This window comes from Oryctolagus cuniculus, chromosome 10 (genome assembly GCF_964237555.1).
Source record: "Oryctolagus cuniculus chromosome 10, mOryCun1.1, whole genome shotgun sequence".
NCBI lineage: Eukaryota > Metazoa > Chordata > Mammalia > Lagomorpha > Leporidae > Oryctolagus > Oryctolagus cuniculus.
The window spans coordinates 35,515,799-35,531,998 of record NC_091441.1 but is presented as its reverse complement, the minus strand read 5'-3'; the positions used below and the strand labels follow the sequence as shown (position 1 = coordinate 35,531,998).

The window sequence follows — 16,200 nt, the reverse complement described above, 5'->3', positions numbered from 1 at the left end:
CCATACTGTTTTCTATAATGGCTAACTTACACAGCCACCAAAGCAAAGAAGGATTTTCTTTACTCTGCATTCTCACCAACACTTATTTCTTTTGTCTTTCTGATGATTGCCATTCTCACAGCTGTTAGGTGATGTCTCATCGTGGCTGTGGTTTGCATTTCCCTAAATATTAGCAAGGTTGACAATATTTTCTCATATCCATTGGTAATTTGTATGTCTTCTTTCAAGAAATGGCTATCCTGGTCATTTGCTTATTAATTGCTACTTTTTTTTTGCTGTTGGAGTGAGTTCCATAAATATTTTTGATATTAACCCCTTACCAGGCAAAAGTTTTCACCCAACCTGCAAGTTCTCTCTTCACACTGTTAATTATTTCCAGTTCTGTACATAGTTTTTTTGTAATGTAACCACATTCTGTTACGGTAATTTTAAGCAGAGCATTTATGTATTCACAGTTCCCCCATCTGCAAATACAAATCCTCTTCCTCTGCCAGGGCCCAGATTGACACTGACTTCACCACCCAAGCTCACTGCCATCTCTCCCTAGGTACCATGGCACCAAATGTCTAGGGCACTTCATAACCTTATCTTTCTCATGTTTCTCTATGATAATGTCACAAATGTTTTTTAAAAAATTTTATTTATTTTATTTGAGAGGTAGAGTTACAGACAGTGAGAGGGAGAGACAGAGAGAAAGGTCTTCCTTCTGTTGGTTCACTCCCTATATGGCTGCAATGGCCAGTACTGCGCCAATCCAAAGCCAGGAGTCAGGAGCTTCTTCCAGTCTCCCACACAGGTGCAGGGCCCCAAGGGCTTGGACCATCTTCTACTGCTCTCCCACGGCATAGCAGAGAGCTGGATTGGAAGAGGAACAGCCGGGACTAGAACCGGCGCCCATATGGGATGCCGGCGCCTCAGGTGGAGGATTAACCTACTGCCCCCAGCGCCAGCCCTGATAATGTCACATATGTTGATCATGTCTCCTCAATGAAATTGTAAAGTTTTTGTGCATAAGTCCCCTTCCCTTTGTGAAAACACAAAAACATAATTAAAGCTCTGTCCAAGCAGTTTACAAAAGAATTGTAAGCTTATCTTTGTTTTAGCTATATTTACTTAAAAAGATGCATGAAATAAATACAGATTAACATTTCTCCTTCCATTTATTCCATTTATCCTTCCAACAAAAAGATGGGACGGTGCAAGCAGTTAGAATCTTCTGTTCCCATGGCAATTGTCTTTGTGAGACTGTGAAGCTCTGTAGGCTGGGACCTCAGCAATGCCCTCACCAAAACCATGGCTGGAAATGCAGAAAAGGCCAAAAGGGCCTTACCAAGGGTTCACCAAGCTCAACAGGAAGAGGGAACGGTGAACAAACAGAAGCCCTTCCTTGCTTTGAAATGTACAGAGCTGCTCAAGGCTGAGAAGTGGAGAGACAGATCATTGGAGCGATCACTAAAAAAAAAAAGTGGCATATATCCAGAATGCTGGGTTAGGTGTATTCTGAATAGGTGAAATTAACAAGCTGCTAAGAGAGAAAATACACTGGCAATTTTGAGTAAAAGAGTGGGGTTGTCCTGATTATGGAAAAATTGGCCCTAAAATTTTAGATCATGAAGGGAAAGAAGTCTCAGGAAACCAAGGATACAAGCATTCTGGAGCAGCAAAAAATTTGCCTCCTGTTAGAGAGTTTGAAAAAGAACCTCTTGCCCCTCCCAGGAAGACATATGCTGAGCTCACGAAGGTATTATGGTTACCTGGATGAAGATGATGGAGTTAGTGTGCCTTTGCAACAGGAACACAAAAATAAACTCAGAGCTGAGCTAAAGAAGTGGAGAGTAAAGGGGGAGGGACGGGTATGGCTGGCAAGAGGAAAAATGGAAGAAAGAGAGGAAGAGATCGACAGCTACACCTTCACCAGAGGAGGGATCTGATGAGCAAGGCAGCAGGGGAAGGGAGGGAATGGGGGCAACAGTTCATTGCTCGTGTCCAGGTGCCGCTGCAGCAGGAGATTGAGGAGGTGCTCCTGAGGAGAAAGAAGATGGACTCCTCCTGAAGCTCGCAAGGGAGACTGCAGGCACAGAGGCAAAAGGTTCCTGAGAAATTAGGGCAAGCAGAGCTCTCTTTGCAGTTGGAAGATCCTCCGGGAATCCTGGCATCCCCGAAGGACCGCTGGCCACACGAGCACCCCAGAGGGCCGCAGGGAGGCCAGCCAGTGAGTGGTCACCTCCTGCTCCTTTCTCCCCCCTCATACCTCTCCTACCTCTTCTTACCTGGTATGCTTCTGTGAAGGTAGGACTCTGTCCCCTGTCTCCCTGGTGGCTGTGTAGGTGTGAACACTTTAGCCCTTTCATTTGCACAGACATTTGTTGCTGTATGCATCCGTTGTTTGTATCTTGGAGTGTGTCAAACAGGTGATTTTCCTAAAGAAAAAATAATTCAAAGGAAAAAAAGCATGATATTAAAATTGGTGAGGGGAATAATATTGAACAAATATATTATATTTCATTTTATGTATATTCTCATTAAATGGTAATAATAAATCCATGTAATGATGTTTATCAGGTATCATATTGCTTACAAAACACTTTCATAGACATTATCTCATTTACATTAGAAATGAGTACACTAAGGAACACAAAATAAATGAAAAACTATTGGAAGTATATACCAAGGAATGTATTACCAACTATATTTTAATCAGTCAATAAAGGCTTCAGAAGTGATTGTGTGCTAAAACAAAATTTTGTGGAGTGAAAGCAATATCATTTTGCTTTGTCTTTGTCAATGACAGTGATAAAGAATGATGTCTTTCCTAGGAGATCTTGAAGAAGCCAGGAGATGATTGCAAACACAGCGTGGAATTCTGAAAGGCAACTGAAAGTAAGATGAACGTCAAAAAAGGAGTCTTCCACTACTCCTGCCCTGATTCTAGAAGAAAATTATTGTATCCTTTTCAAAAGAAATTACGTTTGATTTATTAGAAAGAGAGTATTATTGAACACTTAAGAATCAGCCAGTCCTGTTGTCTTTTTCTTTCTCTTTACACACTCCCTGTTAAGAACTAATGAAATAGGCCAATAATTATTCTTCTCCTCACAAGTGCTTCTCAGCATAGAATTTGGAAACCCATGTAGCTAACCACTGGGGATGGCCAAAGACAACAAATCAGATACAGGAAGCAGAGAACTGGATAGATCACAGAGATATGTCACAGGTCTTTTATTATAACAATATTTTAAAATAATAGATTGTGCTCTAGTTCCTTAGTCCCCTTTCTATCACAAAAACAAGGATTGCCTCTTGTGCACAGTGTCTAATAAAAATCAGGTAGTAGATTTCCAGCACATGAAATATACTCTACTACATTTTTCCATGTTTTTTAATTCCATTTTTATGAGCTTCTGAGGCTGAGGGAAATATGACTAAAGGAACAGGGAGTTCTGGGTGTTTTAACTGCAGGCTGATATATGCTCATAGAATTATAGGGATGGAATGGACCTTGGGAATCAACTTGCCCAATCCTCTCGTTTCATAGGAAATTGAGATCTAAAGTAGCACCTCCCAACAATGCTCATGTCATGACAAAAGAGAATATAACATACTTTATGGCACACTCTGATAATCTATAAAGGCTGCTCATGTCTAAAGATGACCATCGGGAGGCACTGATGGCCTCCCCTTGACCACCATGGAGACTATGGAGATCAATTGTTGGCACACATGCCTATTCACAGTATGCAGTATATGCAATTCAAGGAGTTCTGCTCTGGAATTCTTCCATTCAAATATCAGATTTACAAATCAAGCAGGAGTAACACTTAAATATCCTCCTCTCTACAAGGGTCTGCTATTATGTTGGCCAATTGGTCAGGGTCAGTAGACAAAAATAGGATGGTCCAGAATAAAGAAAGGATTTGGGAGAAAGCAAATAATATCTGCTTAGGAGATTTCCAGTAGTATTATTGCTAATGTCTTCATGTTTTCAGATCTTTCCTAGATCTTTGGTCTTAGAAATTGGAAAATTTAGGGGCTAGCATTGTAGCATAGCGGATTAAGCCATTGCTTGTGACACTGGAATCCGTTATGGGTGCCAATTTATGTCCTAAATGCTCCACTCCCCATCCAGCTCCCTGCTGATGGCCTGGGAAAAGCAGTGAAGGAGACCTAATTGTTTGCACCTCTGCTACACACATGGGAAACATGGATAAAGCTCCTGACTCCTGGCTTAGGCTTGGCCCAGCCCAGGCCATTGCAACCATCTGGGAAGTAAAGCAGCAGATCCAAGATTTCTCTGTCCTTCTCCCTCTTTAATTCTGACTTTCAAAATAAATAAATAAATATTTTAAAAAGAGAGAAACTGGCAAATTTAGATGATTACTCTAGCCTGTTCTTCCCACCACATCCACTAACATTATCTGTTCCACATTTAACAGAGGAAGAAGAACTGAAATGGCTTTTTCCTACTGATATACAGTCTCTGTGATTAGAGGTCAGATTTGTTGCCTCAGTTTCTCCTACCAGAATACCAACAATAGTCAATTAATGAATATATTCATGAAAATGCTCTTTTAATATTTATTTCTTATTTATTTATTTATATTTCAAAGGCAGAGAGAGAGAGAGAGAGAGAGAGAGAGAGAGAGATTTTTCCATGAACTGATCCACTCCCAAAATGCCTGCAACAGCCAGGGTCAGGCCAAGCCAAAATCAGGAGCCAGGAACTCAGTCTCTCATGTGGGTCTCCCATGTGGGTGGCAGGAACGCTACTACTTGAACAATTGCTTGCTGCCTCTCAAGGTACACATTAGCAGGAACGTAGAATTGAAAGCAGAATAGGGACTCAAACCCAGGAAGTCTGATGTGGGATACAGGAATACCAAGTAGAATCTTAGTCACCGCACCAAATGTCCACCTCTCTTAGTCTTTACAGTGATACTGATACAAATAATCTATTTTAAGAGTTTCCTACTGAGGTATCTGTTTAGTAATAAACTTTATGCCTTCATTCAACCCTTTTTCATAGTCACTGTACAGAACAGAACTCTCATTTTTTAAAAAGTTTATTCATGCAGAGTTACAGAGAGAGAGAGAGAGAGAGTAAAAGAGAGATATATAGAGAGATCAATCTTCTATTCACTGTTTCACTCCCCAAATGGCTGCCATGGCCAGGGCTGGAAGTTAAGAACTGGAGCTTCTTCCAGGATTCCCGCATGGATGCAGGGGCACAAGCACTTGGGCCATCTTCCACTGTTTTCCCAGGCATATTAGCCGGGAGCTGAATCAGAAGTGGGGCAGCTGGGACAAGAATTGGTGTCCATATGGGATGCTAGCATGGTAGGCAGTGGCTTAACCTGCTACACCATAACAATAGCCCCTAGAACTGTCATTTTAAAATAGAAAAAAAGTTATTGTGAATAACTGCTACAAATTCCATACACAAACACACAATCTCTCTCACACTAACAATCACAAAACTCCCTTGGAAAATTGCTAGCATCTGATGCTGTCACAAGTTCCTCATTCTATATATATATATATATATATATATATATATATATAATTATATATAAATATATATAAATAAACTATATATAGTTTATTTAACTGTATCATTTTCTGGAAAACTTATACAAAAACAAGGTACTTGCTTAGTCTGTGAGTGGTCAGATCTCATCCTCAGTAGCCTCCCCTAGCTAGTCTTAGAAAACCTGACGGACATCTAAAGCATTTATAAACTTTGTGGCTCATCAGATTAAATCTGTGTGAACTGTTCCTCATTTTTACATGGTGCCATGGCAGTGCCAAAATCAGAAATACCACAGCAACGAAGCTGTGGTGTTGCTAACATTCTGCTCATTAACTTTCCTTCTTCATTGTCACTGTTTCCACATTCAGCTCTTTTCTGAGCTGAGCAAAAGTAAGAAAGAGAAAGAAAAAAGGAGAATACACTAGTTTCTGAAATGTATCAAATACTGTTCACTTGAGAATATAACAAGATCCTCCTCGTTCCATTAAAAATTGTTACCTTAATAAATTCCAGGTTGAAAACCAGATGACTACAGAATGATTTTTTTAAACGTTTGGAAACCTTGCTTTTTAAATAACTCTGCTTCCATTGCACAGAGAAAGACTCAACTATTTATTCATTTCATTTGACTACTTTTTAATCTCAGTTTTTATGAGGACACTAATGACCCTCACAGATTGTTACCCTCCAGTGAAATAACAGAGCTTTGGCAGCGGCTGGATTCCAGTTGAAGAGTTCTGAAACTCATTGTAAATCTTCCTGTTTTGTTGTTCTTCAAACTAGGCTTTGCCATCTGCCTTATGAATTGAATTTTTGTTGCGGTATTTCACATGATCTAAAATACGGTTATTGCCAACCATAAACTGAGGTTCCTGGAGAGTATTAATTAAGTCCAAAATATTGCACCAATGTGCACAGTGAAATACAACACAAATGTCATGGCGTGACCATCATTATAACCCTCTCTGCATTTCATGATGGCTGTTCCCACAAAATCGAGAGATAATTTGGTTGTAGCAGCCAACAAAGTTAAACTTGAAGACTTAAATTCAGGTGGATGAGATAAATTGAAACAGATCTTATTGCTCCCAAACACTCTTTTGGAAATAATGGCATCTTGACATTTTATCAGTCACTCATGCGGTCATTCTCAGCGGTATCAGCCGGAGCTTGAAGGATAGAGCCGTAAAGAAAGGACTGTCAGCCATAAACATTCCTCAAAACCATGAAAACCACAAATGAGAGCTTAAGTAATGGAGGACGCAATACCCTTGATATTTCAACAATTACTTGCAACAACAGGCTTTGTTCAGAACCATGGTCATTTTTTCAGAAGCCTTACTTGTCAGCCTAGTCTGGGGGTAGCAGAAGAGAGATGGAGGGAAAAGAGAAGAGAGGAGATGGAAAAGGAGGGAAGTCCAATCTAATGCCGTTAGGTTAAAATTGAACTTGAGTTAGCTGCATATTTAAGGAAGCTATTGGAATTGTTCAATGACAGTAAAACAACAACAAAAAAGAACAGTAAAGATGGATCCAAGAACATTAATTTTATTAAACTTGACGTGAAGTTTTGAGATCATTAGAAAGGCATCTACACTGCTCAGTTGTTTCCTTTGTGGCCATTCCAGATGTCAAATTACAGCAGAGAAAAACAGCGAGAACACATTGCAGAAAAGAGAAAGTAGTAATGGATAAGAATGTAAGTGTGGGAAGGCAAAATGAATTTAACTTCATTATACCTCAGGAACATATCACTGTGTTGTGGAAAGAGAAAGACTAATTTTAAATGGAGTTGGTGCTATTATCTTGGCAACTGAGACCAAAGAAAACTAAATGAAATTGAGTATACACCACAAGCAAGTCACCCAAACTCAAGAGGCAGCAAACGTGGAAAGGTTAAATGCCCTAGAAATTGCATTTCTGAAGTTTCTCAACACAAGAGATTAATGGTTACTCAAGGCAATGGATAAATATTAGTTGAAGACCATTAGCTGAGAAAAGCGCATCAGTGCATCACTGTTCTCAGGCTTATCAGATCAATTTTAAATAGGTTTATCTTGGACTTTTCTAACATTTAATGAGGAACAAATTTTTTTTTTCTGTTTTCTCTATCCATGTTGACTTTTTGATATTACCTAGGAGAAAACAATTAAAATAAATGGGTCTGTGACAAAGTGATAATTTGGTTGTCTCTGAAGCAATTGGAAAGGGGTCATTTTATGACTGTTTCCTTCTATTACACTGTTTATCATAAGTATTTGAATTGAACAGTGAGTCCTTAGATGAGAAGAGAGTTTGAACGGTCATTTGATTCTTTCCTCAGCCTTCAATAGCACCTGCCAAAGCAATCAGGAAGGCATGAATTTGCCTTCCTTTTAATAGGTCTAAGTTTATGTCAGTCAAAATCAATCTGTTAGGGGTGGGCATTTGACTCAGTGGTAAAAATGACTCAGGAACTCCCATATTCCTTATAGAAGTATATGGTTCAAGTCCTGCTTCTGATCCAGCTTCTTGTTAATGTGTACTCTGGGAGGCAGTATTTGAGCAGATGGTGACTCAAATACTGTCACCTACATGTATTCATGTCATCCTCAGCCCTAGTTGTTGTAGGCATTTGGGGAGTGTACCAGTAAATGGAAGAGCACGCTCACTGGCTTTCTCTTTCTCTCTCTCTCTCCATTTCTTTTTTTTTTTTTTTTTTTTTTTTTTTTTTGACAGGCAGAGTGGACAGTGAGAGAGAGAGACAGTGAGAAAGGTCTTCCTTTGCCCTTGGTTCACCCTCCAATGGCCACTGCGGCTGGTGCGCTGTGGCCAGCACACTGCACTGATCCGATGACAGGAGCCAGGTGCTTCTCCTGGTCTCCCATGGGGTGCAGGGCCCAAGTACTTGGGCCATCCTCCACTGCACTCCCTGGCCACAGTAGAGAGCTGGCCTGGAAGAGGGGCAACCGGGACAGAATTCGGTGCCCCGACCGGGACTAGAACCCGGTGTGTCGGCGCCGCAAGGCAGAGGATTAGCCTATTGAGCTGCAGTGCCGGCCCTCTCTCCATTTCAAATGAAATGAAAATAAGGAATTTTAAATCAAACTGTCAGTCAATTTTAAATTTGATAACAAAGGCAAACAAACATGAATCCACTTTATTGTGTCTCTATCTGGTGCTAGTCACTATGTGAGGACAAGACCAAGATGGAGTTCCTGGCTCCTGGCTCCTGGCTCCTGGATGTATCCTGGCCTAGCCCTGTCCTTTGCGTAGTGAATCAACAGATGGAAGATCTCTGTCTCTCCTTATGTGTTTCACTCTGCCTTTCAAATAAATAAAATAAATCTTTAAAAATGACTTCTCAAAATAAATTTAACTCAAAATTTGCTTATTTTAGTTTTCTTTCTTTTTTTCAAATTCAGCCCAGGACTTTGGAATATCCTCCTAAACTTTTCAATAGGCATCAAATAAAGCAACACAAATGTTCAGTCGAATTGTCCAATTTTGAAAGTAGCAAATGACATTTCTGCTTCCTTCAATGAACCATGTATTTTGTCTTCATTAAAAGACTCACTTCTTTTTATTCTGTGTTGGTATCCCATAATAAGGCATCCATAGAGTACTGTTTATATACTATGGCTTGACTGACCTGTGAAACAACTTCTCATGCCCCTAATATTTCCCTTTGTGTACAATGCAGCATGAAATAGCCTAGTTCCACCCACATAGAAGCTTGCAAAGTCACAATAAACAAAATAGCACAGTAGAGGACCGCTTACACTTTTCATATTTTGAGGATTGCCCATAGATTTGAATCTGCAGACATCTGTGGTCTGAAAATTCAGGTCACAAGTAAAGAAACCTTTGAGGAAACTATTTTATGAGAGAACAAAAAGCAAGTCCCCTCTAGTGGTTGGCAAAAAAGAAAAGGAATATGTCCCCTTTGGTATCAAAGAAAGAGAATATTCTGAGTCTTAACAACAATGATATTGCTGTTAACAGTAGAGGCTCTACCTAGGGGAACTTGATTGTGGTAGGAGGGTGCTGGGATAAAGGACTCCTTACTGAATATATATATATTTCTCTCTCTCCCTCTCTCTCTCTCTCTCCCTCTCTCTCTCCCCCACCCATCTATCTTTAGATAGATCTGTTTGATATTCTTACAAAAAGTATGCATAATTTTGTGTTCCAACAAGTTAAAAAATAGAACAAATGCCTCATATAGCTTCTAATACATAGCTTTATCAATAAACATTTTTAAAATCTATTCTCTTCAAAAAGAAGAGTAGTCAGTATCTATCCTATCCTATACCTTTTAGCTAGAACATGAACCCTTTTTCCAGTTCATAACCAGAACCACAAACAAAAATGATGAAGACACTAAGCATCATAAACATTGCTTGTCACCATAATGTCCACTTCACCATCCTACCTAGGAAACACAAGTTGCATTTCCTTGTTAATCTCATTTCAGAATTCTCAGTTCTATAACCTGACTTCACATTTTGCTTCTGGTCCATTCAAATTCAGAAGAGCTTCTGTTCTCCAAGCCTGGGTCTTCAGATTCCACTTGCCCACCTTATTTTTGTTCTGATTTAGTCTTTTAATTATCTAAACCAGAATTCCTAGCATTGAGCCCTTTTATTTAATGAGTACAAATTTCATAAGTACAACTTTAGGAATATAGTGATTCTTCCCACCATACCTGCCTTCTCATCCCTCCTCTGCCCTCTCCCATTCCCAGTCCCATTCTCTATTAAGATTCATTTTCCAATTAATTTTATACACAGAAGACTAACTCGATGCTAAGTGAAGATTTCAACAATTTGCACACACACACACACACACACACACAGAAAAAACTGTTTGAGAACAAGTTTTATAATTAATTCTCATAATACAACTCATTGAGGACAGAAGTCCTGCATGGGAAGTAAGCACACAATGACTCCTGTATTAATTTAACAATTAACACTTTTATTTATGACATCAGTGGTCACCCGAGGCTCTTGACATGAGCTGCCAAGGCTATGGAAGGCTTTTGAGTCCACAAACTCCATCAGTATTTAGACAAGGCCATAAGCAAAGCAGAAGTTCTCTCCCCCTTTCAGAGAAAAGTATATCCTTCTTTGATGGCCACTTCTTTCTGATGGGGTCTCTCTCACAGAGCTCTTTCATGTAGAATATATTTTTGCCATAGTGCCTTAGCTTTCCATGTCTGATCTTTTCAGCCAGATCAGAATGCCTTAAGGGATGATTCTAAAAATTTACCTACATATGGAGAGATGAAAATTATGGATATATTAATAAGTAACTAAAAATAAATCCTTAATTTCTCCATAAAGTTCTTAAAATCGAAAGCTTTTGCAGAGTGTCTCACTATACAAAGAAAAACCAAGACCAGAATCTGGAGATATTAATAGAAAAGGGTATAATTGCTTTGTGTAAGAAAATAGGGGTAAAATCTAATGGTAGAGCTAAAAACATGCCAGGGGATTCCAATTCAATCCCATCAAGGTGGCATGTACCAATGCCATCTTACTTGTTAAAGTGATCAGTTTAAGTTCATAATTGATCAAAAAGATAGGATTAAGTGTCAAAGGGATTACATAAATAAGACCAGTGTCTGAAAATAATAAATTGATAGAATTAAAAAGGAAAGAATGATCCTACATGGGAAGCAGGATACACAACAGACTTATAGAATGGCAAATGCCATAAACAGCACTCTGGCCTCAGAATCAGCCCTTAAGGCATTCGGATCTGGCTAAAAAACCCATGAGAGCTTCTCAGGCATGGAAAGCCAAGACACTGTGGCAAAAAAAAAAAAAAATGACCTAAATGAAAGATCTCTGTGAGTGAGAGCTCAGCAGAAAGAATGGGCCACCAAAGAAGGAGGTAACTTTCTCTGAAGGAAGTAGAGAACTTCCACTTTGATTATGGCTTTGTTTAAATAAGGTTGGAATTTGTGAAGTCAAGAGGCTTCCATAGCCTTGGCAGCTCATGACAAGAGCCTTGGGTGATTACTGACGTCATAAATAAGACTCTCAGTTGTTAAATCAACAACAGGAGTCACTGTGCACCTACTCCCCATGTAGGACCTCTATCCTTAATGTGTTGTGCTATGCGAATTAATGGTAAAACTACTACTCAAACAGTACTCTGTACTTTGTGTGTCTGTGTGGGTGCAGTCTGTTGAAATCTTTACTTAGTATATACTAAGTAGATCTTCTGTATATAAAGATAATTGAAAATGAATCTTGATGAAGAATGGGATGGGAGAGGGAGTGGGAGATGGGATGGTTGCAGGTGGAAGGGAGATTGTAGGGGGAAAAGCCGCAATAATTCAAAAGTTGTACTTTGGAAAGTTATATTTATTAAATAAAAGTTGAAAAAAAGAAAATAGGGGTAAATTTTTGGAATAGACAATAAAGAAGGAAGGAGAAGAAAGAGAATGTTGCAGCATAATAGAGGAGTGTGAGGATTTTCTATGACATATAAACCTAATATTTGATTATAAAACTTTGCTTTGTTAGGATACAGACTTCCTTCTCTCCCTCAATCTTCCAATAAAGTTTCCAAAATCCAAAACCTGGTACTTTTTGGGAATCAGAAAAGTTATCTGAGATCTACACTTGGATAGAAGCTACAGTAAAAATAAACAAAGAGGAGAAAAAGTAGAAAATCTGGAGTATAGAGGAAGCAAGAAGCCGGACACTGACTTTGACAACATAATCCATCCTTGAAAATCACAGAAGTCTAAGAAATCTTCGTTAAGACGTTGGGCATAGCACAGGGCGTGGAACATGGGTTTGGGTGAACCTACCTCTTAAGAAGGAATACAGGATACATGATGGCATGTGTATGCTCAATATGCGATAAACACCCAAGAGTGCTTAAGATAGAGAAAGAAATAAGAGCAGGCAAAGTTTCATTATAGGATTTTAGAAAAGGTAGAGTTCAAAGCACAGGGCTCACCTTGATCTCACTAGCTACTGTGAAATATGACCACTTTATTATAATGTTGACACAGTGTCATTTGGAATCTGTGTCCTGATCTCAAAGGCTTTCTAAAGATATCCAAAGCCCATAGGGACAAGCTACATGCAACTTGAAACAAAAAACCTGTGAAAGTAAAATTTCTTCAAAGGTCAATCAGAATAGTTCTAGTTTCTTCAATCTTTTTGATCCAGGGTATAAAGCTAGGATCTTTTCTTTGAATTCTCTACATAGGAAATTGAGAGTGTATCACCTGCTTCTTATAGGGAGTGGGACTAGCATGATTGTCAAATGTCTTCAAGCCCCACTTCTAATAACAACTGATAGTGCAATGCAGAAAGTCACTGGTCTCTTGAGCCATCATTTGCCATCTGTACAGTAGGAATAAAAGCCGGGACTTCATAAAATCATTAGAAGAATTGCATGAACCCATATGAGTAAAGCACTCAGCACAATGTCAGATACATAGTAAAAACTTAATAAACTGAAGTCCTTATTCTTATCATATGCTAGCCCACACAAAATTACTTTTGTTCAGATGTGTATTCATCTAGTTCTATAAATATTTGAACTTAATAAATATATATTATAATATCACATTAATGTTAAAGGCACTACACTACCGAGAATGTTGTTTTCCCATTCTCTAAGAGCTTCCCATCTCATTGGAAACACAACACATACAGACTACATGAAATAATTATTTTTAAAAGATACAAAAGAATGTTGTTAAGTGCCAAAGAGAGTAAGTAGAAACTAACATAACTAAAGGGGGTTCACTGTGCTTTGTGGCAGGAACAGGGCAGGGTAGTTATCAATAAAAAAATTTTTTTTCAGCGTATCAGAAAAAAACCTTGCATATGCTGGTTTTTGCCAAGTATTGTACAATATGTACTACATGTATCACCTCATTTAATCCGTTTTTTAAAATACTATACATTTGGGGCTGACGCTGTGGTGTAGCATGTGAAGCCTCTGTCTGCAGCACCGGCATCCTATGTGGGAGCTGGTTCAAGTCCCGGCTGCTCCACTTCCAATCCAGCTTCCTGCTAATGCACCTAGGAAAGCAGCAGAGGATGGCCCAAATGCTTGGGCCTCCTGCACCCATATGGGAGACCCAGACGAAGCTCCTGGCTCCTGGCTCCTGGCTCCTGGCTTTGGCCTAGCCTAGCCCTAGCCATTGGAGAGTGAACCAGTGGATGGAAGATTGATCTCTCTCTCTCTCTCTCTCCCTCTCTCTCTGTAATCCTGATTTTCAAATAAATAAGTAAAATCTTTAAAAATAAAAAAACTATAAAGTAGCAACTATTATTCCTATTTTACTGATGAAGGTGAGGACTAGAGATGCTGAGTAACTACCTCAAGGTCACATAAATGATTGAGTCCATCCAGAAACAGGAATTAGAAAATAAGCTAGCTTAGATTCTAAAGTCATACTATCCTGTCTCTCTTTATGCTACGTTTAAGCAAACATATAACTGCAAGACTTCTAAGGTAATAGACTAATGTCCTTAGAGCTGAAAACCCTTAACAGCTCCTCTCTCCAAGTAGAGAAGGGTAAGATACAGGTAAGTTACAGGAAACCCATCTCTTAAACTCTGAGAGTATCTAGTAGTTAAATTGCCAGCCCACTATGTAACTAACTTTCTCTTATCCGCTAATGTTAGGCATGGTGAATTAATTCCTTTCTTGTGTCTTCCACTGCTGTCCCCTATACTTGTCACTTTGGAGCTTTCACTGGCTCCATGCTGAGCCACTGAAAGACAACTCTGCCCACATCCCAGACCAACCCTTATGCCTGTCTGAATACAACATATATACTTAATTCACCAATCATAAAGGCAAATTCAAACACTGAGCCAGTTTGTAATCCACAAAAATAAATTCATGCCTATTAATTTGTTGTCAGGAAAGGCTTTAACAAATCAGGGAGCATTTTGCTTAGATGACCCCATCTCTTGTTTGTACCCTTAATGGAGAAACTGAAATTGTCAAATCAGTAGAATCTGTTGCCTCCTTTTGCACACAAATAATTTATTTTAAGACTTCTCATGCCTTCAGGGTTCTCTTTTCTGGGTCACAAATGATAAAGCACACGAAATTTTATTCATTTCTATCATGATCCTGGGGATGTTAAAAATCACATTCTGCTTTTAATAGCTTCTCTATCAATATAGGTAGTAACCTCTTATCCAGCCTCCCGTCTCTAACTGCTGTTCATGCCAGTCTGTCTTAACTGTGGAAAGAATTCTCTTGTGTGAGCTCTCGTTTATTAAGTGCCGGCTGCAGCTAAGTGCTTTGCAGAATTCATACAGCATTAGCACTTTGCAGGATTCACTGTCGTTTTATAAATTGATGACAATAATAATGGCTTACATTTGTGTAGTTCTTTATAATTTTCAGGGGTTTTTGTGTTCATCATCTCATTTGATCCAAAACTACCTTTTGGAAGAAATATAACAGTATTATAAGTATTATTCTGCTTACTTTATAGGTACCAAAAAAAAAAAAACCTGAAGGTATCAGAGGTTAGGTAATTTGGTATAGCTAGACTATAAGTCGATGTGGTCTTTGACTAGGGTGGGGTCACCCTTCTAATTCACTGTGTTCCTTTTTTAAAATCTAAATATAAAAAATTATTTTTAAAATATGCTAACAAACCACAATTAATTTGCTATTATTTAGTCATGGATGAGAGGGATGAGGGGAGGGAACAGTATTTCTGTCTGAATGGTTCACAGTGGAGATGGACTTTTATCTCACTCGTGAAGGATAGCTAAAGTGTGAATAGCCAGTAAGAGAAGAAATTTTCAGGTACAAAATTGTAGGTAAATGCCTATATAAGAACATACAGGCCTTGGCCGGCACCGCGGCTCAATAGGCTAATCCTCTGCCTGCGGCACCGGCACACCAGGTTCTAGTCCCAGTCGGGGCACCGGAATCTGTCCTGGTTGCCCCTCTTCCAGTCCAGCTCTCTGCTGTGGCCCGGGAGTGCAGTGGAGGATGGCCAAGTGCTTGGGCCCTGCACCCGCATGGGAGACCAGGAGAAGCACCGGATCAGCGCGGTGCGCTGGCTGCAGCAGCCATTGGAGGGTGAACCAACGGAAGGAAGACCTTTCTCTCTCTCTCTCTCTCTCTCTCTGTCTCTCTCTCTCTCTTACTCTGCCTGTCCAAAAAAAAAAAAATCAGGTTGACTTTATGAAGCATCTGAACACAAAGTTTTGCTATAGCGGGAGACCTAAATATGACAGTTGTTAGTAAGAACTAAGTTAACATCAGATGATAGAGGGACCTTGGATACCAGCCTTAGGTGTTTAAAATGCTTTATATTTGTATAGTTAAATACTAACATGTAGACAATGCAATATTTAATCAATCTGCTAATCTCAGTAACTGCCAGACTCAGTGCTGGGCAAAATCCAAATTGTTTTGAGCAGTGTGAACATGCACCTGAGAGCCCACTCTCATTCTTAAACTCCTCCTACCCAACCTTTGATACTTGCAGTGCAAGTACTCAGCCACAAGTTTCAACGCTTGACCATTCTTTGCTGAGAAGCAGTTTCAATAAGTCTTTGATGGTAATACTTCAAATAACCAAAATCCGTTTCACTGATTCCTTCCATTAGTATGAGTTTATTTTATTGCAACCCAGAATTAGACATAAATATTAGAGAAACACAAAAAGAAATAGT

General features: G+C 39.3%; 1 pseudogene; it reads left to right on the top strand.

Moving 5' to 3' along the window:
- Positions 1–1,293: 1,293 nt before the first annotated feature.
- LOC100355940 (pre-mRNA-splicing factor ISY1 homolog pseudogene) lies at positions 1,294–2,053 on the top strand (annotated as a pseudogene).
- The last annotated feature ends 14,147 nt before the right edge of the window (positions 2,054–16,200 follow it).